The following is a 22,559-nucleotide window of genomic DNA, read 5'->3' on the forward strand; positions in this document are numbered from 1 at the left end:
CTGGGATTCATATTCCATTCACCCAGTTCAAAGTAACAGTGATAGGTTTAGGCTACTACATGATACTAGAATTGTCCCTATACCCATCATGTTGCTACAACCTAGTCTATGAATGAAAGTTTACAACGTAGGTCGAGAGACACATTTTAAGTGACAGACAGTGACACATTCAATACCGCCTTGCACACTCTTGCCTGCAACGGTCCAACAGTTGCAAACGAGAGTTTCTGTTGGACAATTTCAGGTATGTTTATCCCCGTTTTGTTCCGTTTGGTTCCGCTTAAGAAACGTTTTTTCAACAGAATCGGCAGAATGAATACACCCCTGATCACGTTTAAACAGAGTTCACTCTCATAACAGCTACATTGAATTTCTTCCCAAAGTCAGCATAGCTAATATAACTAACGCGTTAGTAAACCCGCTAAATGATGCAGTAACGTTACAGTGTATAGTCAGTAAGCAGTTACACCGGCGGGCCCCGGTGGCAATACATTTGTAAAACCAAAAGCTTACCTTGACTTGTAAGAGTTCCAGTGTTGTGTTGGATAGTCATAGCCAGCTAGCTAACATATCATCCCTCTCTTTGAGCAGGGTGTTTCAATAGGCTAAACTAGCTAGCTAAGATAGCATCCCTCTGTTTGAGCAGGGTGTTTCAATAGGCTAAACTAGCTAGCTAACATATCATCCCTCTCTTTGAGCAGGGTGTTTCAATAGGCTAAACTAGTAAGTAAAACTGAAAGTGAAAAAAATGACAATCTCTCTCTCTCTATTTCTCTCTTGCTCCTCTTTCATTTTGGAAGAAATTCATTTGTTCCAAACTGTTGTCTTTCTCTCTTTTTTTGTCAGCTACTCACCACATGCTATACACCGCAGTGCTAGCTAGCTGTAGCTTATGCTTTCAGTACTAGTTTCATTCTCTGATCCTTTGATTGAGTGGACAACATGTCAGTTCATGCTGCAAGAGCTCTGATAGGTTGGAGGACGTCCTCCAGAAGTTGTCATAATTACTGTGTAAGTCTATGGATGGGGTGAAAACCATGTTCCTCTAGGTTTTGTATTGAAGTCAATGTACCCAGAGGAGGACAGAAGCTAGCTGTCCTCCAGCTACGCCAAAGTGGGAAAGGAGGATACCTAGTCAGTTGTACAACTGAATGCATTCATCTGAAATGTGTGTTCTGCATTTAACCCAACCCCTTTGAATCAGAGAGGTGTGGGGGGCTGCCATAATCAACGTCCGCATCATTGGCACCCGGGGAACAGTGGGTTAACTGCAGAATGACATATTTTTTACCTTGTCAGCTCGGGGATTCGATCCAGCAACCAAAACACCAATAGTGTGTTTTAATCAGTTATTTGGTGACATGTTTAGTATAGTTTTATGTAAAAAGTATAATATTTGTCATGTTTTACAATTTACATTCTTATGAAATTCAGTGAGGAAGATGGCCCTCCCCTTCCTCTGAGGAGCCTCCACTGGCGCACACATCTGTGCGTGTGCATATGTGAGTTGTTTGATGACAAGGCTGATTTATAGACTGGATTGTAAGTTAATCATAATCTTTTTAATTCTTCTTAGAAAGTCTCTGTTCACCAGTCAGTAATAGGGATTAGTGGTCAGACTCAGAGAAGCAGACAGACGAGTGTTCAGCTCACAGGAATGGATTTAACAGTTAATTGGAACAGACAGAGAGATAAACTGACTTTACTCTGTTAGGTCTGTAGCTATGACATAATGCCTGCTTTTCACTGGAACATTGCCAGGAAATGATCCTCAGTTCTCTGCTCTCCCTGCTCTCTCTCTCCCAGACTCCTTTTAGGTGTCAGCCGGCAGCGGGCTGTGGTCAGCGGGACACAATGCCTCCATATCAGTATTACTCAGCTAATTCCCCTCGCCCTGACCCTTCACGCCTCCGCGCCGGCCGCCCAAAGATTAGCGCTCGCCGCTCGGCTACATCAAGAAGTCTTTGTCCTGGTGGAAGCTCTGTCTGTCTGTCTGTCTGTCTGTCTGTCTGTCTGTCTGTCTGTCTGTAGGCCTCCTCTCCATGGTGTCTGTCTGTCTGTCTGTCTGTCTGTCTGTAGGCCTCCTCTCCTCTCCATGGTGTCTGGCTGCCTGGCTGTGCTGTGCTCTGACTGTGCAAATATAGGCAACGTTCCCGATGTGTGACCATGAAGTAGGGCAGCAGCAGCTCTGGAGGAATGGAGCTGCTGGTAAAATATAGTTAGAGGGACACTATAAAAATACAAGGCATACATAATGTTCCCCTCATGGAATAGTGAATATGAGGCTAGTTACAAGCTCAAAGGCAGTAGGACAGACTCTTGCATATTTCCCCAAAGTAGGTAGTAAATCCAGCTGTAACTGGCAGACTTGTAGTCCTGTACCCATCATACCTGTGCACCCTACTCTGTGTGCTGTACATCTATGTGTATGTACACTCCCCTGCACCCCGTCTTTCGGCACAGCTGCAGGGAGTGAGCCGGGCCCAGCCAGGGCTGGATGGAGGAGCTCATCACTCATTGGTTTTATGCTGACAGGAAGTCTGTGTACTCCCTGGCTCCACCTGGGTCTCTATGTGTCTTTGAAAGGAGCAGCAGAAGAATGCAGCAGGCAGGGGTCGGCTGGTTGGCTCTGGGCTGGCTGGCTCTGGGCTGGCTGGCTCTCTCCTTAGTAGAGCTTCCTCTGGCTCTGGGCTGGCTGGCTCTCTCCTTAGTAGAGCTTCGTCTGGCTCTGGGCTGGCTGGCTCTCTCCTTAGTAGAGCTTCGTCTGGCTCTGGGCTGGCTGGCTCTCTCCTTAGTAGAGCTTCATCTGGGCATGGGCGCAACACCATGGAACCAGCTCTGCCTGTGTCTGTCTCGTCTCTGTTGAAACTGGGTCGTTAAGAAATCTCATAAATCATTGAGACAGTGTGTAGACTACGAGCATCGTTGATAATGAGTCTATAGAGTGTTTATTTTGCAGCAGAACTTAGATACATGTATATACAGTATGCTGTATGCTGTATGTGAGAGTGTGTGTAGTGAAGGGTCAGAATATGGATTTTTGGAGGTTTCTTTCTGGCTGCACAGGTCCACAGAGGTTAAGAGGTTATGATGTGTGGGCCATACATCTGTGTGTGCGTGTGTATGTGCACGTGTGTGTATGTCGTGTGTGTGTGTGCTGGCTGGGTGTTTGGCAGTGATAAGCTTGCGGCCTTTGAAGCAGGGCAGCCTGACTGTAAGCCTGGCTCACGGCGTCTCTCCACTGCACAGCGCTGAGACCAGAATGAATCACCTCGCTAGCCGGCCTGATAAGGCTACAAAGCAACAGGCCAGGCAGACAAAGGCAGCCTGCCGGAGAGTGAGGGAATTTATCACCCGCTCAATACCCGCCATCCACTGCTCTCTCTCTCTCGCCACGGACCTCTCACCCTTATTTCTATATTTATTCATTAATTTGGGCCTTTGTGTAATCATTTATACACAGCTTTTTAATAATGTGTGCCTCTTTGACTCTCCGTTCCATTCGTTTTTATGGAGTGTGTCAGTAGTGTGTTTATACAGAGCTCAGTCAACAGCAGGGTCCTGACCGCTCTCTCCTTCAACGTCAACACCGAGTGGCAGCCGCAGGAAACGCTGGCATTGATGAAGTAGCCAACTACGGTGGTGTTGCTCCCCCAGTCAGAATCAGGAATGATCGTAAGGCGTGGTGATGGGATGAGGAGGAAGATTGACATCTCTCTCTCTCTCTCTCTCTCTCTCTCTCTCTCTCTCTCTCTCTCTCTCTCCCCCTCTCTTTCTGTCGCTCGCTCTCTCTACCTCTCTCTCTCTCTCTCTCCATGTCGCTCACTCTCTCTCTCTCTCTCTCTCTCTCTCTGTCTCTCTCTCTCTCTGTCTCTATCTCTCTCTCGCTCTCTCTTTTTGTCTCTATCTATCTCTCTCTGTCTCTCTCTCTCTCTCTCTCTCTCTCTCTCTCTCTGTCTCTCTCTCACCTTCTCTCTTTCTCTCTCTCTCTCTCTCTTTCTCTCTCTGTCTCTATCTCTCTCTTTGTTTCTATCTCTCTCTCTGTCTCTCTCTCTCTCTCTCTCTCTCTCTTTATCTCTATCTCTTTTTCACTGTCTCTCAATCCAATTCAAGGGGCTTTATTGGCATGGGAAACATCTGTTAACATTGTCAAAGCAAGTGAGGTAGATGATATAAAAAAGTGAAATAAACAATACAAATTAACAGTAAACATTACACATACAGAAGTTTGTAAAATATGTAAAATATGGAAATATGTATCTCTAATATGGTCATACATTGGGCAGGAGGTTAGGAAGTGCAGCTCAGTTTCCACCTCATTTTGTGGGCAGTGTGCACATAGCCTGTCTTCTCTTGAGAGCCATGTCTGCCTATGGTGGCCTCTCTCAATAGCAAGGCTATGCTCACTGAGTCTGTACATAGTCAAAGCTTTCCTTAATTTTGGGTCAGTCACAGTGGTCAGGTATTCTGCCGCTGTGTACTCTCTGTTTAGGGCCAAATAGCATCCTAGTTTGCTCAGTTTTTTTGTTAATTCTTTCCAATGTGTCAAGTAAATATATTTTTGTTTTCTCATGATTTGGTTGGGTCTAATTGTGCTGCTGTCCTGGGGCTCTGTAGGGTGTGTTTGTGTTTGTGAACAGAGCCCCAGGACCAGCTTGCTTAGGGGACTCTTCTCCAGGTTCATCTCTCTGTAGGTGATGGTTTTGTTATGGAAGGTTTGGGAATCACTTCCTTTTAGGTGGTTGTAGAATTTAACGGCTCTTTTCTGGATTTTGATAATTAGTGGGTATCGGCCTAATTCGGCTCTGCATGCATTATTTGGTGTTCTACGTTGTTATACTGAGGATATTTTTGCAGAATTCTGCGTGCAGAGTCTCAATTTGGTGTTTGTCCCATTTTGTGAAGTCTTGGTTTGTGAGCGGATCCCAGACCTCACAACCATAAAGGGCATTGGGTTCTATGACTGATTCAAGTATTTTTTGCCAAATCCTAATTGGTATGTTGAAATTTATGTTCCTTTTTATGGCATAGAATGCCCTTCTTGCCTTGTCTCTCAGATCGTTCACCGCTTTGTGGAAGTTACCTGTGGCGCTGATGTTTAGGCCAAGGTATGTATAGTTTTTTGTGTGCTCTAGGGCAACAGTGTCTAGATGGAATTTGTATTTGTGGTCCTGGTGACTGGACCTTTTTTGGAACACCATTATTTTGGTCTTACTGAGATTTACTGTCAGGGCCCAGGTCTGACAGAATCTGTGCATAAGATCTAGGTGCTGCTGTAGGCCCTCCTTGGTTGGTGACAGAAGCACCAGATCATCAGCAAACAGCAGACATTTGACTTCGGATTCTAGTAGGGTGAGGCCGGGTGCTGCAGACTTTTCTAGTGCCCGCGCCAATTCGTTGATATATATGTTGAAGAGGGTGGGGCTTAAGCTGCATCCCTGTCTCACCCCACGACCCTGTGTGAAGAAATGTGTGTGTTTTTTGCCAATTTTAACCGCACACTTGTTGTTTGTGTACAAGGATTTTATAATGTCGTATGTTTTACCCCCAACACCACTTTCCATCAGTTTGTATAGCAGACCCTCATGCCAAATTGAGTCGAAGGCTTTTTCGAAATCAACAAAGCATGAGAAGACTTTGCCTTTGTTTTGGTTTGTTTGGTTGTCAATTAGGGTGTGCAGGGTGAATACATGTCTGTTGTACGGTAATTTGGTAAAAAGGCAATTTGACATTTGCTCAGTACATTGTTTTCATTGAGGAAATGTAAGAGTCTGCTTTTAATGATAATGCAGAGGATTTTCCCAAGGTTACTGTTGACGCATATTCCACGGTAGTTATTGGGGTCAAATTTGTCTCCACTTTTGTGGATTGGGGTGATCAGTCCTTGGTTCGCTCCCCTCTACCTTCATACCTCATCCTCATTTGAAGAGCTCTGTCTTCTCCTCTCTGAGTTTCCCGTTCCCATATCCTCAACTGTGTATGAGAGGTATAAAGAATAACCCACCCCACATTGTCTTTAAAAGACTTAAACAGTCCTAACGTGGATGAGAAGAGGGGTAGGTTATCTCTAGTGAGCTGCAGGCTGAGAACTCCGGTCTGTGTGAGGAGAGCTCTTCCCAGAGGCAGCAGCAGCCCAACTGTGATTGTGATGCTGTCTGTCTGTCTCTCTGTGAGGATCACTGCTCTGTCCTCCTCCCTGTAGCCAGGCACCATGGAACACTGCACTGAGCAGTGGAGGCAGGCTGCGGATATTAGGATTAACGGTTGACCATTGATGTTGTGAATGGTAATTCAATGTTGTGTTATGTAGTGAACATTGCGTCACACACATGCAGATACGCCTTGGGCACACACACACACACACACACACACACACACACACACACACACACACACACACACACACACACACACACACACACACACACACACGCGCGCACACACATGCATGCATGCACACACGCACACATGCATGCACACACATACATGTACACACAAACACACACACACACACACACATGCATACACACACACACATGTGTGTACACACAAACAAAAATGCACACACACACACACACATACCGGGTTGAATAGCAAGAACCGGGTTACCGAGATTAACCGCCAAAACCCTTTTCCTTTTCCCGGTATAAATAACCGTGAGAAACTGGTCAGTTAGAATGCAATTTCTATGAACAGCATGATGTGAATTTGAACTGTTACTTTCCATGTGATGTCTAAATCTTCTCTCTGCTATCTGCCTGATGAATCAACGCTCAGGGTGGGGACAGACAGCCCATCTCAGTATGGAGCGCAGTTCACCATGCATGTATCATCTCAAAATGGCAACCTTTTTTCTTGTGACAGGTAGGCCTGCATTTGCTGCAGAATAGCCTATGCTACTTTGTGCATGACACATTGGAGTGGCCATCACAAAGTCCTGACCGCTATGCCATAGAAAATGTGTGGGCAGAACTGAAAAGCGTGTGCGAGCAAGGAGGCCTACAAACCTGACTCAGTTACACCAACTCTGTCAGGAGGAATGGGCCAAAATTCACCCAACTTATTGTGGGAAGTTTGTGGAAGGCTACCTGAAACATATGACCCAAGTTAAACAATTTCAAGGCAATGCTACCAAATACTAATTGAGTGTATGTAAACTTCTGACCCACTGGGAATGTGGTGAAAGAAATAAAAGCTGAAATAAATAATTCTCTACTACTATGCTGACATTTCACATTCTTAAAATAAAGTGGTGATCCTAACTGACCTAAGAGAGGGAATGTTTACCAGGATTAAATGTCAGGAATTGTAAAAAACTTAGTTTAAATGTATTTGGCTAAGGTGTATGTAAACGTCCAAGGATGTCAGAATGATGACGATAAGGACAACAAAACGTATTTCATTTAACTGTTGAAAGGAGGAAGGAATGAAGCAACAATAGAGGGAGAAAGAGGAGGAAGGCTAATAACATCAGGGGAAATATTGTGAAAGGTATATATGTGTCAGCCTACTAATTGTGTAAAGAGGCTCTATTATATTTAAACATTAAAATCAAATTGCTAGCCTATAATTGTAACTTTGTGAGCCACGTGTATGGCACGAAACATGTTCTCTCCCAGCTTCATGGTTTAAAGGAGGTGTGTAATTCCAGTCCATATAATACAGTATAATACAATACAATAATACAGTCCACACTCAAAAATATTAGCTTACTGGAGCTTGTTTCATTTATTTACCCAAGAGAGCATATAGCTAGCTACATCTATGGGCTTTTCTGTTTTTTCTATTGAGCCTAATGTGCTATGTATTGTTGTTGAGCCTCATAGGCTATGTATTGGATAATGGCACAATCATTTGGGTTTTTTTGTGCTTGGGCTCATAAAATGTCTTTGATTTAGGTCTCAATAAATGTCTTTAATGTAGGTCTCATAAAATGCCTTTAATGTAGGTCTCATAAAATGTCTTTAATGAAGGTCTCATTAAATGTCTTTAATGTAGGTCTCATTAAATGTCTTTAATGGAGGTCTCATTAAATGTCTTTAATGTAGGTCTCAATAAATGTCTTTAATGTAGGGCTCAATAAATGCCTTTAATGTAGGTCTCATAAAATGCCTTTAATGTAGGTCTCATAAAATGTCTTTAATGAAGGTCTCATAAAATGCCTTTAATGTAGGTCTCATTAAATGTCTTTAATGTAGGTCTCAATAAATGTCTTTAATGTAGGTCTCGTAAAATGCCTTTAATGTAGGTCTCATTAAATGCCTTTAATGTAGGTCTCATTAATTGTCTTTAATGTAGGTCTCATTAAATGTCTTTAATGTAGGTCTCATTAAATGTCTTTAATGTAGGTCTCATTAAATGTCTTTAATGTAGGACTCATTAAATGCCTTTAATGTAGGTCTCATTAAAAGTTTTTAATGTTGGTCTCATAAAATGCCTTTAATGTAGGGCTCATCAGGCTCAGGTAGCATCAGGCTCAGGTAGCATCAGGCTCAGGTAGCATCAGGCTCAAATCCAGACATATTTATGTGTTTTATAATACCGGGTTACCCAGGAGAAAAGGGATTTATTGTCTGGGTGGAACATTTATTCAAACCTAACACACACACACACACACACACACACACACACACACACACACACACACACACACACACACACACACACACACACACACATACACACATACACACACTGGTACATGCAATTGTACAGTACTCACACTTGAACCTGCTAATTGATATCCCCTCCGTCACAAACACGCTCTCTCTCTCACTCTCATACTGTACATAGTTGTAGAGGATGTTACCACTTCAGCAGAGAGAGAGGCCCATTAGCAGCCTGACTCATAGAGCAGTCTAAACAACAGTCTCCAGCTGGCTGCTCCCTGCAGCTGGCTCCAGCTCTAAGTGATACAGCTCTGTCTCCTCTCACACACCAAACCACAGCTCTGTCTCCTCTCACACACCAAACCACAGCTCTGCCTCCTCTCACACATCAAACCACTGCTCGGCCTCCTCTCACACAGCAAACCACTGCTCTGCCTCCTCTCACACACCAAACCACAGCTCTGTCTCCTCTCACACACCAAACCACAGCTCTGTCTCCTCTCACACACCAAACCACAGCTCTGCCTCCTCTCACACACCAAACCACAGCTCTGCCTCCTCTCACACACCAAACCACAGCTCTGCCTCCTCTCACACACCAAACCACAGCTCTGCCTCCTCTCACACACCAAACCACATCTCTGCCTCCTCTCGCACACCAAACCACAGCTCTGCCTCCTCTCACACTCCACACCACAGCCATGCTGTACAGGACACTCCAAACCACAGCCATGCTGTACAGGACTCTCCAAATCACAGCCATGCTGTACAGGACACTCCAAACCACAGCCATGCTGTACAGGACACTCCAAACCACAGCCATGCTGTACAGGACACTCCAAACCACAGCCATGCTGTACAGGACACTCCAAACCACAGCCATGCTGTACAGGACACTCCAAACCACAGCCATGCTGTACAGGACACTCCAAACCACAGCCATGCTGTACAGGACACTCCAAACCACAGCCATGCTGTACAGGACTCTCCAAACCACAGCCATGCTGTACAGGACTCTCCAAACCACAGCCATGCTGTACAGGACACTCCAAACCACAGCCATGCTGTACAGGACACTCCAAACCACAGCCATGCTGTACAGGACACTCCAAACCACAGCCATGCTGTACAGGACTCTCCAAACCACAGCCATGCTGTACAGGACACTCCAAACCACAGCCATGCTGTACAGGACACTCCAAACCACAGCCATGCTGTACAGGACACTCCAAACCACAGCCATGCTGTACAGGACACTCCAAACCACAGCCATGCTGTACAGGACTCTCCAAACCACAGCCATGCTGTACAGGACACTCCAAACCACAGCCATGCTGTACAGGACACTCCAAACCACAGCCATGCTGTACAGGACTCTCCAAACCACAGCCATGCTGTACAGGACACTCCAAACCACAGCCATGCTGTACAGGACACTCCAAACCACAGCCATGCTGTACAGGACACTCCAAACCACAGCCATGCTGTACAGGACACTCCACACCACAGCCATGCTGTACAGGACACTCCAAACCACAGCCATGCTGTACAGGACACTCCAAACCACAGCCATGCTGTACAGGACACTCCAAACCACAGCCATGCTGTACAGGACACTCCAAACCACAGCCATGCTGTACAGGACACTCCAAACCACAGCCATGCTGTACAGGACACTCCAAACCACAGCCATGCTGTACAGGACACTCCAAACCACAGCCATGCTGTACAGGACTCTCCAAACCACAGCCATGCTGTACAGGACACTCCAAACCACAGCCATGCTGTACAGGACACTCCAAACCACAGCCATGCTGTACAGGACTCTCCAAACCACAGCCATGCTGTACAGGACACTCCAAACCACAGCCATGCTGTACAGGACACTCCAAACCACAGCCATGCTGTACAGGACACTCCAAACCACAGCCATGCTGTACAGGACACTCCAAACCACAGCCATGCTGTACAGGACACTCCAAACCACAGCCATGCTGTACAGGACACTCCAAACCACAGCCATGCTGTACAGGACACTCCAAACCACAGCCATGCTGTACAGGACACTCCAAACCACAGCCATGCTGTACAGGACACTCCAAACCACAGCCATGCTGTACAGGACACTCCAAACCACAGCCATGCTGTACAGGACACTCCAAACCACAGCCATGCTGTACAGGACACTCCAAACCACAGCCATGCTGTACAGGACACTCCAAACCACAGCCATGCTGTACAGGACACTCCAAACCACAGCCATGCTGTACAGGACACTCCAAACCACAGCCATGCTGTACAGGACACTCCAAACCACAGCCATGCTGCTCAATAGACCTGTAGTCAGATTGATGGTCAGTTTGATGTGGCTTGGCCATTGACGGGGAAGTTTTATCTGATTTACAAAATATTTTTCTCCTGAAGCTCATGGATTAGAAATATCCAATCAGCATGTACAGTACACAGAGGTGCCACCTACCTACAGTAGCTAGCTGTGTTGACTCAGGGGCCCCATTGCTGTCCTCTCCACCCCTTCTCCCCTCGTACCTTAGAGTCTCCTGGTAGTTATTTTCCCTCCCCCAGGCTCTTCTCCCCCAGGCTCTTCTCCTCCTCTCTCCCCCATCTACATGTGAGTCTCCTGTTAGCTCCACATGGCACCTCTCTGTAGAGAGAAACACCTCTGTTCTGGGGCTACAAAACAACACAACACACGGCCTGCTTGTTATTCTCTACAGCAGTTAGCTAGTTGTTTTTATCCTCTAGTCAGACAGACACAGCTCTCTCTCTCTCTCTCTCTCTCTCTCCAGGTTAATTTCCTTTCCTTCTATTCCGGTGTCATCCCTGCTTTCCTCACTGGGGCTTCTCAGCCATGGCTTTCTGCTCTCCAGTGTTGTTTACACAGTGTCTTGATGACAGTACACAGTTTATTCATTAAAGCTGACATCATTACCTTGTTGGGTACTCTTGATGAGGCAGGGGGAATGGGGCTATTTCAGGAGGCCTGTGGTTTTAAAGGTGGTGTTTACTAGATGTTCTGCTTGTCCAGGAACACTTCAGTACCTCATAGTTTGCGTCTTATGGAAAAAGAAGATGTATAATGAACGTACAAAGACAGGTTGCTGTACAAAGGCTGATTATATCCTATTTCAGAGGAACATATTGTCCTCTGTGTTGCCTCGCTAGCGTTCAGAGAGCTGGATAGAACCACGATATGCTCTGTCTTGCAGGGCTGACCTATATTCTCTATCGACGGCATCCAAGGCTAGTGTGTGAGGGTGGGGGGTGGGGGGGGGGGGGATAAAGGTCTGACATTTATCTCCATAAAAAACGGATACAGTGTGTCTCTTCTAGTTATCTTTGTATGACCCATATCTTAAATTATAAATGTACTGTATGCATTGGCAGATGTACTATATATAAAACATAGCCAAAGGCTCTCTCTATCTTGTGTCATTTCCCCCCTTGTATATTCTGAGTTCCATTAGTCTATTGTTCCTCCTGTTCCACTAAGGGACTGTTCTGTAGTGGCTCCTTGGTTCCACAGCACTGTTCTTGACAAATGGAGATGGCTTGGAAGTAGTTTCTCTACTCACTGCAGGGCAAACCTTGCATTCTTTTCCCCTGGTTTAAACCGTACAGTGTGTTTCGCTTGACTGCCGGTGTGCGTCGGGTATGTCAAAGAAAGTAGAGAGGCAAGTTTAGGAAGGGGGAAATATAAATGGAATTCTTTGTAATGCTCTGAGGATCCGGTCGGCAGTGTAGACCCAGAGCCAAATCAGATATTACAGGAGGAAGGGGGAGGCGAAATGCAACAAGAGCAGATCACATTGAAAAGGCCCCTGCCCTCATCTAGGAGCTGTCATAATGAAACGCTTATGACCGGGGTTGTAAAAACAAGAGCTAGGCCGGAGTCTGGAGACCACTACACCAGAGGCCCTATGATTAGTCGTCGTCGTCGTCGCCGTCAGCGGTATGACGGGACGAATGGAGAGATGTGTTGGGGTACTCAGAGAGGGGAGAGGTCAGGAGATGCTGATGAGCTGGAGGATGGGATCGCTGGTTAAAGGGTCTCAGCTGTCGCCGGGGTCGTTTTAATCAGAGAGCTGGCTCCTCTCTCCTCTGTCGGGCTGTTTCCTCATCAACACTTCTTCTCTTTCTTCACCTGCTCTCTAGTATCCTGTCCACTACAGGAAATCCCTTCTTAATGACGATACAACACAAAACAGCACCGCAGCTCATTTAGGCCTTCAGGCCTTCAGCAGCAACAGTATTCAAGTACCCTTCTTTGCTTGCACGTAACCTACTTCTGGTTCTTCTAGCGTTGCTGTCAGGCTATGTCGAGGCCTCAAACAATTAATCATCCTCTGAATCGCATTGTCACAAAACTGTGTCACCACACACACGTTCCAGAGCGTCTGTTGCCTGCCATGCCGCGGTCCTGCTGCGTCCCCCTTAGGGGACGGGCGCCTGGCACCGGCGGGCAGACATGGGCAGTGTTGAGGACTGACTGGTTGCGGTGGTTCTTGCCCCCTCCATCTCATTAATTAGCCAGTGATTGTGTTCAATCAGATGCAGATCTCCACTTCAATGGGCCCCATATCAAAGGCAGGAGTCTAGTGGGTAGCTGCTGCATTATGCACAGGGAGACCTAGTTATGTCAAGAGCGCCAGCAAGCGGAGCCATGGTTGTAGTGGCAGCGTGGGGAGATGGCAGCGGGGAAACTGTGAAAGATTAAAGAGGGTTTAGGCTGAGACATGCCAGCCAGTCCCCTGAGGACTAGGCTTCATGCACTTTTCCCGCTCCACTACAACAGATGCAGCAGCCCTGATGAGGGGGGGGGGGCTTCAAACGCAGAGAGAGAGGGGGAGGGAGGGGTGGGTGGATTCATGCCTTTCTCTTTCTCTCATACAGAGACAGGAACCATTCTTATTGTTAATGACAGACCCCAGCGGAGGCGTGCGTCAGGGGAGGTTGTCCTGTGACATGTTACCGTAGAGCTACAGTGTTCTGTCTGTCTGTCTGTCTGTCTGTCTGTCTGTCTGTCTGTCTGCCTGCCTGCCTGCCTGCCTGCCTGCCTGCCTGTCTGTCTGCCTGCCTGTCCGTCCGTCCGTCCGTCTGCCTGCCTGTCTGTCTGTCTGTCTGTCTGTCTTACCGTAGAGCTACAGTGTTCTGTCTGTCTGTCTGTCCGCCTGTCTGCCTGCCTGCCTGTCTGTCTGTCTGTCTGTCTGCCTGCCTGTCCGCCCGCCTGCCTGTCTGTCCGTCCGTCCCTCCGTCCGTCTGCCTGCCTGCCTGCCTGTCTGTCTGTCTGTCTGTCTGTCTGTCTTACCGTAGAGCTACAGTGGTCTGTCTGTCTGTCTGTCTTACCATAGAGCTACAGTGTTCTGTCTGTCTGTCTGTCCGCCTGTCTGTCTGTCTGTCTGTCTTACTGTAGAGCTACAGTGTTCTGTCTGTCTGTCTGTCCGCCTGTCTGTCTGTCTGTCTGTCTTACCGTAGAGCTACAGTGTTCTGTCTGTCTGTCTGTCTGTCTGTCTGTCTGTCTTACCGTAGAGCTACAGTGGTCTGTCTGTCTGTCTGTCTGTCTGTCTGTCTGTCTTACCGTAGAGCTACAGTGTTCTGTCTGTCTGTCTGTCTGTCTGTCTGTCTGTCTGTCCGCCTGTCCGTCTGTCTGTCTGTCTGTCTGTCTTACCGTAGAACTACAGTGGTCTGTCTGTCTGTCTGTCTGTCTGTCTGTCTGTCTGTCTGTCTGTCTGTCTCTCTTACCGTAAAGCTACAGTGTTCTGTCTGTCTGTCTGTCTGTCTGTCTTACCGTAGAGCTACAGTGGTCTGTCTGTCTGTCTGTCTGTCTGTCTGTCTGTCTGTCTTACCGTAGAGCTACAGTGTTCTGTCTGTCTGTCTGTCTGTCTGTCTGTCTGTCTGTCCGCCTGTCCGTCTGTCTGTCTGTCTGTCTGTCTTACCGTAGAGCTACAGTGTTCTGTCTGTCTGTCTGTATGTCTGTCTGTCTGTCTTACCGTAGAGCTACAGTGGCCTGTCTGTCTGTCTGTCTGTCTGTCTGTCTGTCTGTCTTACCGTAGAGCTACAGTGTTCTGTCTGTCTGTCTGTCTGTCTTACCGTAGAGCTACAGTGTTCTGTCTGTCTGTCTGTATGTCTGTCTGTCTGTCTTACCGTAGAGCTACAGTGGCCTGTCTGTCTGTCTGTCTGTCTGTCTGTCTGTCTGTCTGTCTGTCTGTCTTACCGTAGAGCTACAGTGGCCTGTCTGTCTGTCTGTCTGTCTGTCTGTCTGTCTGTCTGTATGTCTGTCTGACCGTAGAGCTACAGTGGCCTGTCTGTCTGTCTGTCTGTCTGTCTGTCTGTCTGTCTTACCGTAGAGCTACAGTGTTCTGTCTGTCTGTCTGTCCGCCTGTCTGCCTGCCTGCCTGGCCGTGCCCTGGGGCCTCGGTGTAACCAGTGGTGCAGTCAGTGAAAGATGGTTCATTTCACTGAGTAAACTGTCACGCTGATGTGGCTGATACTGGGTGTTTGTGTGTGCGTGTGTGCGTGTGTCGGTGCGTAGTGGTGGAACAGAGGAGGAGATGCAGACTGTGCAGTCAGCAGGTGTGTGTGATACTCTGGACGTCCTCCAGAAAGGAAGGGTCACACGCAGACTGAGACAGACAGTAGCACCAGGTGTCATCATTCTACACCATGTCTAACAGTGGGCTTGATCACTTGAATAACCATATATAATGTTTGATGGTTTTGGCTCATTGAATTTAACAGTTGTCTTAATAGTTTGACAAACATTGAGTGGGCTTCGGGGACAATGAGCGGGGATTTTTAAGCGAGTTTTGTTGATGCTTTGCGAGGTATATTTAAATGATCACATTGATACCGTGTTTTTTTCTGTACGTGCAAAGATGAAAATAGTCAGAACAGGGGGCTAAAGTGACATAATATCAACTATTACACTTGAGCCCAGCCTCGGTATGGATCCTCATCATCACCCCAGCTCAACATGTTGATGGTGAGGCAGGAAGCGCAGGAGGGCAGCCCATAGCACAGCGCTGGGGGAATAATGAAATTGGTTCCAGTCTCATCTGGGAAGTGCCCCTGTTTGATTTCATTAGCCAAATGTCTCACTGTGTCCACTCCAAGCCAGAGTAAATAGACTTCCAACAACTGGGATTTGAAGGGTCACTGGCTACTGCTGTAGTGTCTGGCATGGACATAGGACAGGCAGGGAGGGGGGACATAGAGAGGGAGGGAGGGAGGGAGACTGCAGGGAGGGGGGACATAGAAAGGGAGGGAGAATGCAGGGAGGGGGACATAGGGAGGGAGGGAGGGAGGGAGGGAGGGAGGGGGGACATAGGGAGGGAGGCTGCAGGGATGGAGGGAGGGAGGGAGGGAGAGAGGGAGGAAGGAAGGAAGGAAGTGAGGAGAGGGAGGCGACAGGGATGGATCTCATGACAAAGCACCTGTCATTCACTTGTCTTAATCTCTGCAGGTATTTCCTGCCTGGTGTTGTGTTGCATGGCGACCACACCGCTGGCTTCCTGTATTCTGTACTGTCAGAATACCCCCTTCCTCCGCTCCGCTCACAGAGTCCAATCTAATAGAAGATGCCAGCAGTGGAATGAGCCTGCCCTTTGACTCTGGATAAAGATCCAATGCGGAGAAGGGACACTTGACTACTGCTTTGTTATAGCGTGTGCATGGTTGGATCCCTTCCTCTCCTTCTCCCACACTCCTCTAATTTGGATATGTCACGAGCTGACAGCCGAGATGATCTGGAGTTGCATTAGACAGGACCTTTGTCTGAGGCTGTGGTGGTGTTTGGTTGGCTTGTGAGCAGCCAAGGTGGACCTGCTGGTGAACTCACTCTGACCTTAATCCTGACTCATGTGGAGACCAGCAGCAGCCCCATAGTTTACAGCACACAATACAGTCAGCACAGCAGGGGGGAGAGGACTTCATTCATGCTCCTCTCTGTTTTCATTTTATTATCTAATCCCTCACTTCCCCTCCACCTCCAATCAGCTACAGTTCACAGAGAGAGGAGGAAGAGGAGGAGGACAGGGAGGAGTAGCCTGGCCCTAACCCTCCCTCCCTCTCTCCATCCCGCCCGCCCGCCAGCCCTCCCTCCCTCCCACTCTCCTTCCCTCCCTCCCACTCTCCTTCCCTCCCGCCCGCCAGCCGGCACTCCCTCCCTCCCTCCCTCCCTCCCTCCCTCCCTCCCTCCCTCCCTCCCTCCCTCCCTCCCTCCCTCCCTCCCTCCCTCCCTCCCTGCCTGCCTGCCTGCCTGCCTGCCTGCCTGCCTCCCTCCCTCCCTCCCTCCCTCCCTCCCTCCCTCCCTCTCTCTCTTCCGCCCTCCCACTCCCACCCTCCCTGCCTCCCTCCCTCCCTCTCTTCCGCCCTCCCACTCTCCCTCCCACCCTCCCTCCCTACCACTCTCCTGATCCTCCCTCCCTCCCTCCCTCCCTCCCTCCCTCCCTCCCTCCCTCCCTCCCTCCCTCCCTCCCTCCCTCCCTCCCTCCCTCCCTCCCTCCCTCCCTCCCTCCCTCCCTCCCTCCCTGCCTGCCTGCCTGCCTGCCTGCCTGCCTCCCTCCCTCCCTCCCTCCCTCCCTCCCTCCCTCTCTCTCTTCCGCCCTCCCACTCTCCCTCCCACCCTCCCTGCCTCCCTCCCTCCCTCTCTTCTGCCCTCCCACTCTCCCTCCCACCCTCCCTCCCTACCACTCTCCTGATCCTCCCTCCCTCCCACCCTCTGTCCCTCCCTCCCACCCTCCCTCCCTCCCTCTCTCTCTTCCGCCCTCCCACTCTCCCTCCCTCCCTCCCACCCTCCGTCCCTCCCTCTCTCCCACTCTCCCTCTCTCCCTCCCACTCCAATAACACAGATTGAGGAGGGTTGTACCTTAGGAACACCTGCCATGTATTACACAACTGTACTTCCAGTAGATGTGAGGGCCCAGCAGTGCAGACTGTTCCATGTTGACTTAATCCTGTATAGTCAGTTGTTCTCTGCTCTCTGGCAATTGTTTGTATTTGTATTTACTTAACCTTTATTTAACTAGGCGAGTCAGTAATGCCCTGGTTCTGTGTGTGTGTGTGTGTGTGTGTGTGTGTGTGTGTGTGTGTGTGTGTGTGTGTGTGTGTGTGTGTGTGTGTTTCACAGCAATAAGTGTGGCCGCGTTTAAAGCCTCCAGCCCGGGGGGGGATTGAATTCGTTTTTGTCTTGCTCACCCCCCCCCACACTCTTGACACCTTTATGAGACGAGACCGACTTGAATGCAGTGAATTTATCCACTCTCCCTCTCGCAAAACTCCTGGCTCTTGTTCAAGAGGCTATTGTTTGAGTAATCTGTGGAGCGCTCCCCTCTCTCAGCACAGCCCTGGCTGTGTGTGTGTGTGTGTGTGTGTGTGTGTGTGTGTGTGTGTGTGTGTGTGTGTGTGTGTGTGTGTGTGTGTGTGTGTGTGCGTGCGTGTGCGTGTGTGTGTGCGTGTGTGTTTGTACGTGTGTGTGTGTGCGTGCCTGTGTGTGTGTGTGCCTAGGAGACCTGCGCTCAGACCTCTTACAGGATACTGAACTGAGAGATACGTGTATCTTTGCGTTACAGTTGTATAGTAAATGTATGGAGGCAGGCCAGTTATTCCCATCATTGCACATGCATTATACTCAATTATGGCTTGGGCTGTCCAAACTTTTGACTAGTTTTGTGTGTGTATCTAATATATATATATTTCTCATGTCATTGCTTACATGTATGCATAAATAAGACCTTATAGATGCCAAGTATTGGTCATGATATGGTTTCAGTTTGTGGTCCCTCTTAAGTAAAAGTAGAGGGGGAGGGCGAGATGTTCTATATTCCTTCTGGGAAATTCCTTATGCTGGACGTAGAATATTCTACCTAGCGACAGGGAGAGAGGTTAGTCTAGGGTAGTGCAGAGAGAGTACAGTATGAATCAGGGGAGAGGAAAGAGGTACCTTCAGCTTCCTGTTTGTTCCCTCTGCAGTAACCTTGCCTGCTGATTCCCATTCATTAAAGTTATAGGACACAGCATCAGTCCCCCCTCCGTCCCGCCCCTCCCTCTTCCTCTCCTGAAGTGAATGTTCTGATCACATGTTGGCAGCCTGGAAGTGAGAGTGAGAGAAGAGAGAGAGAGAAGAGAGAGAGGAAGAGAATAGTAAAAAGAGAGAGAGAGATGAGAGAAGGAGAGAGAGAGGATGCAGTGTCCTTGGTATTATCAGCTTTGGCTCACTGGCTCTGTAATGAGACGTGTCCTGTAGGGAGAATCTTGATGGGAGGGAATAAGCCTCATGACCACGAATCCCAGGCCTGCTAGCCACTTCAACATCCCCCTCTCCCTTCCTGCTCCAGAACATTCTACTGGATGACCCTTGACTGTGGAGCTCCTCTGGAGAATACAGCACTATAGCAGGTGTTGGGGAGACTGGAGTTAAAGACCATAAAGTTGCCTGCTGGTCTGGCTCTGTGTCCTCCTGAACCATTTCACCCAAATCACGTCAATGTGCTGTGTTCCAAGCTACAGAGCAGGGCACTTCCTAAAAGTAGGAGCAGAGGGCCTTTGGAGGTGAGGCGTATGCTCTCTCACCCTCCCTTCATCTCCTTTCCCTTATCTCCTTTCCCCTCCTCTCCTCATCTCCTTTCCCCTCCTCCCCTCATCTCCTCCCCTCATCTCCTCCCCTCATCTCCTTTCCCATCCTCCCCTCATCTCCTTTCCCCTCCTCCCCTCATCTCATATCCTCCCCTCCCCTCATCTCCTTTCCCCTCCTCCCCTCCCCTCATCTCCTCCCCTCATCTCTTTTCCTCTCCTTCCCTCATCTCCTTTCCCCTCCTCCCCTCATCTCCTTTCCCCTTCTCCCCTCATCTCCTTTCCCCTCCGCCCCTCATCCCCTTTCCCTTCCTCCCCTCATCTCCTTTCCCCTCCTCCCTTCATCTCCTCCCCTCATCTCCTTTCCCTTCCTCCCCTCATCTCTTTTCCTCTCCTTCCCTCATCTCCTTTCCCCTCCTACCCTCATTTCCTTTCCCCTCCTCCCCTCATCTCCTTTCCCCTCCTCCCCTCATCTCCTTTCCCCTCCTCCCCTCATCTCCTTTCCCCTCCTCCCCTCATCTTCTCCCCTCATCTCCTTTCCCCTCCTACCCTCATCTTCTCCCCTCATCTCCTTTCCCCTCCTCCCTTCATCTCCTTTCCCTTCCTTCCCTCCTCTCTTTTCCTCTCCTTCCCTCATCTCCTTTCCCCTCCTCCCCTCATTTCCTTTCCCCTCCTCCCCTCATCTCCTTTCCCCTCCTCCCCTCATCTCCTTTCCCCTCCTCCCCTCATCTCCTTTCCCCTCCTTCCCTCATCTCCTTTCCCCTCCTCCCCTCATTTCCTTTCCCCTCCTCCCCTCATCTCCTTTCCCCTCCTCCCCTCATCTTCTTTCCCCTCCTCCCCTCATCTCCTTTCCCCTCCTCCCCTCATCTCCTCCCCTCATCTCTTTTCCTCTCCTTCCCTCATCTCCTTTCCTCTCCTCCCCTCATCTCCTTTCCCCTCCTCCCCTCATCTCCTTTCCCCTCCTCCCCTCATCTCCTTTCCCCTCCTCCCCTCATCTCCTTTCCCCTCCTCCCCTCATCTCCTTTCCCCTCCTCCCCTCATCTCCTTTCCCCTCCTCCCCTCATCTCCTTTCCCCTCCTCCCCTCATCTTCTTTCCTATCCTCTTCTCTACTTTCATCTAATTTCTTCTCCATTACTCTCCTCTCTGCTCATCCCTTCCTCTCCACCCCTCCCCTCTACTCATCCTCTCCTCTCCACCCCTCCCCTCCACCCCTCTCCTCTGTACTCATCCTCTCCACCCCTCCCCTACCCTCCTCTCCACCCCTCCTTTCCACCCCTCCCCTCCTCTCCACCCCACCCCTCCTCTCCACCCCTCCCCTCCCCTCCTCTCCTCTCCACCCCTCCCCTCCCCTCCTCTCCACCCCTCCTCTCCTCTCCAGCCCTCCTCTCCTCTCCAGCTCTCTCTGAAAGAGGTGGTAGTATTGTGGTATGGTCAGGCCCAGTCAGGTAATATCCTCCCCAGTGCCCAGGCAGAGAGGGAGAGAGCTAGAGACAAGGCGGGCTATTAATCAGGCTGACCTGGCACGCGGCCTGGGTACATCATTAGAGCCTGAAATACGAGGGGACGGGGAGGTCACGCTCCCTGAACCTCACATCAATATACCCACTAAGGTAGAGGGGAGGGGGGGCAGCTGTTGTTATTATCCAAGGACCATTTGTTTTAGTGAGTTAGCCCCCCCACCTTAAAATAAAGGCACGTAGCTCCGCTGCAGTACGTTAGCTAAATGCAGCAGGGTCTGCCCAGGGTCTAGCAGTCTGTGGTTATGTTATCAGGCAGGCAGAACTCCAGTGGGACAGAACACACTGTGGAGATCAGGCTGACTTCTGCACTGTAAGGACAAACGCAGCAGCACATTCAGCCAGTAATCGCTGCTGCTCGCCCCTGGCAACCAGTCAAAGGGCAACACAACTCTGATTGATTATTATTATACTAAGACGTTCTACTGTACAGGGAGGCATTTCTGGAGGCAGAATAGCTGAATATGTATTAGACCCTTGTTGTGATCTTTTGAGTACTTGCTGAGTACCTGGTTTGATGCAGATCATTCTTATTAGGTATTCTGTTGGAAATGATCATCCCTGCATGCATCAGCCATTACAGTGTTCACATCATTCCTTTGTAATTACACCGTAACATGAGGAAGAGGAATTTCAACTTTCAGCTGTGTAGAAATGGAACAGTTGGTCAGTGACAATAGAGGAGTGTGTGTGTGTGTGTGTGTGTGTGTGTGTGTGTGTGTGTGTGTGTGTGTGTGTGTGTGTGTGTGTGTGTGTGTGTGTGTGTGTGTGTGTGTGTGTGTGTGTGTGTGTGTGTGTGAGAGAGAGAGAACGAGAGAACGAGAGAGAGTCAGAGTGATAGAGAGAGTGTGTGTGTGTGTGTGTGTGTGTGTGTGTGTGTGTGTGTGTGTGTGTGTGTGTGTGTGTGTGTGTGTGTGTGTGAGAGAGAGAACGAGAGAGAGTCAGAGTGATAGAGAGAGAGTGTGTGTGAGAGAGAGAAAACGAGAGAGAGTCAGAGTGATAGAGAGAGTGTGTGTGAGAGAGAGAGAACGAGAGAGAGTCAGAGTGATAGAGAGAGAGTGTGTGTGAGAGAGAGAGAATGAGAGAGAGTCATAGTGATAGAGAGACAGTGTGTGTGAGAGAGAGAGAACGAGAGAGAGTCAGAGTGATAGAGAGAGAGTGTGAGAGAGAGTCAGTGATAGAGAGAGAGTGTGTGTGAGAGAGAACGAGAGAGTCAGAGTGATAGAGAGAGAGTGTGTGTGAGAGAGAGAGAACGAGAGAGAGTCAGAGTGATAGAGAGAGAGTGTGTGTGAGAGAGAGAGAGAGAGAGAGAGAACGAGAGAGAGTCAGAGTGATAGAGAGAGAGTGTGTGTGAGAGAGAGAGAACGAGAGAGAGTCAGAGTGATAGAGAGAGAGTGTGTGTGAGAGAGAGAGAACGAGAAAGAGTCACAGTGATAGAGAGAGTGTGTGTGAGAGAGAGAGAACGAGAGAGAGTCAGAGTGATAGAGAGAGAGTGTGTGTGAGAGAGAGAGAACGAGAGAGAGTCAGAGTGATAGAGAGAGAGTGTGTGTGGGAGAGAGAGAATGATAGAGAGAGAGTGTGTGTGAGAGTTTTGTTTATTTTGGGGAGAGTGCAGCAGCAGCGGCATTGTGTAAAGTTGTGTAGTGATTGATGGTTGTGAAGCAGAAATAGACAGTCAGATTTACAGCGGCCGTTGGTTTCCTTTATGTTGTGGTTGGGATGCGCCACAGAGCTCTATCATTCTGTCACTGACATTACACACAATCCACTTTTATTTGGCCGTGTAAAGTCTCACATTACAGAGACGACCTGTCGTATTTCACTTCTGACCTGTCTGAACTTTCC

The 22,559-nt window shown here is 48.9% G+C and overlaps 1 protein-coding gene across 2 annotated transcripts in view; it reads left to right on the forward strand.

Moving 5' to 3' along the window:
* The window catches only part of LOC139368642 (plexin-A1-like), a 304,007-nt gene that overhangs the window by 143,605 nt on the left and 137,843 nt on the right, over positions 1-22,559 (forward strand). The gene's annotated exons all lie outside the window — the stretch shown is intronic.

Source organism: Oncorhynchus clarkii, chromosome 16, assembly GCF_045791955.1.
Source record: "Oncorhynchus clarkii lewisi isolate Uvic-CL-2024 chromosome 16, UVic_Ocla_1.0, whole genome shotgun sequence".
In the NCBI taxonomy this organism is placed as follows: Eukaryota; Metazoa; Chordata; class Actinopteri; order Salmoniformes; family Salmonidae; genus Oncorhynchus; species Oncorhynchus clarkii.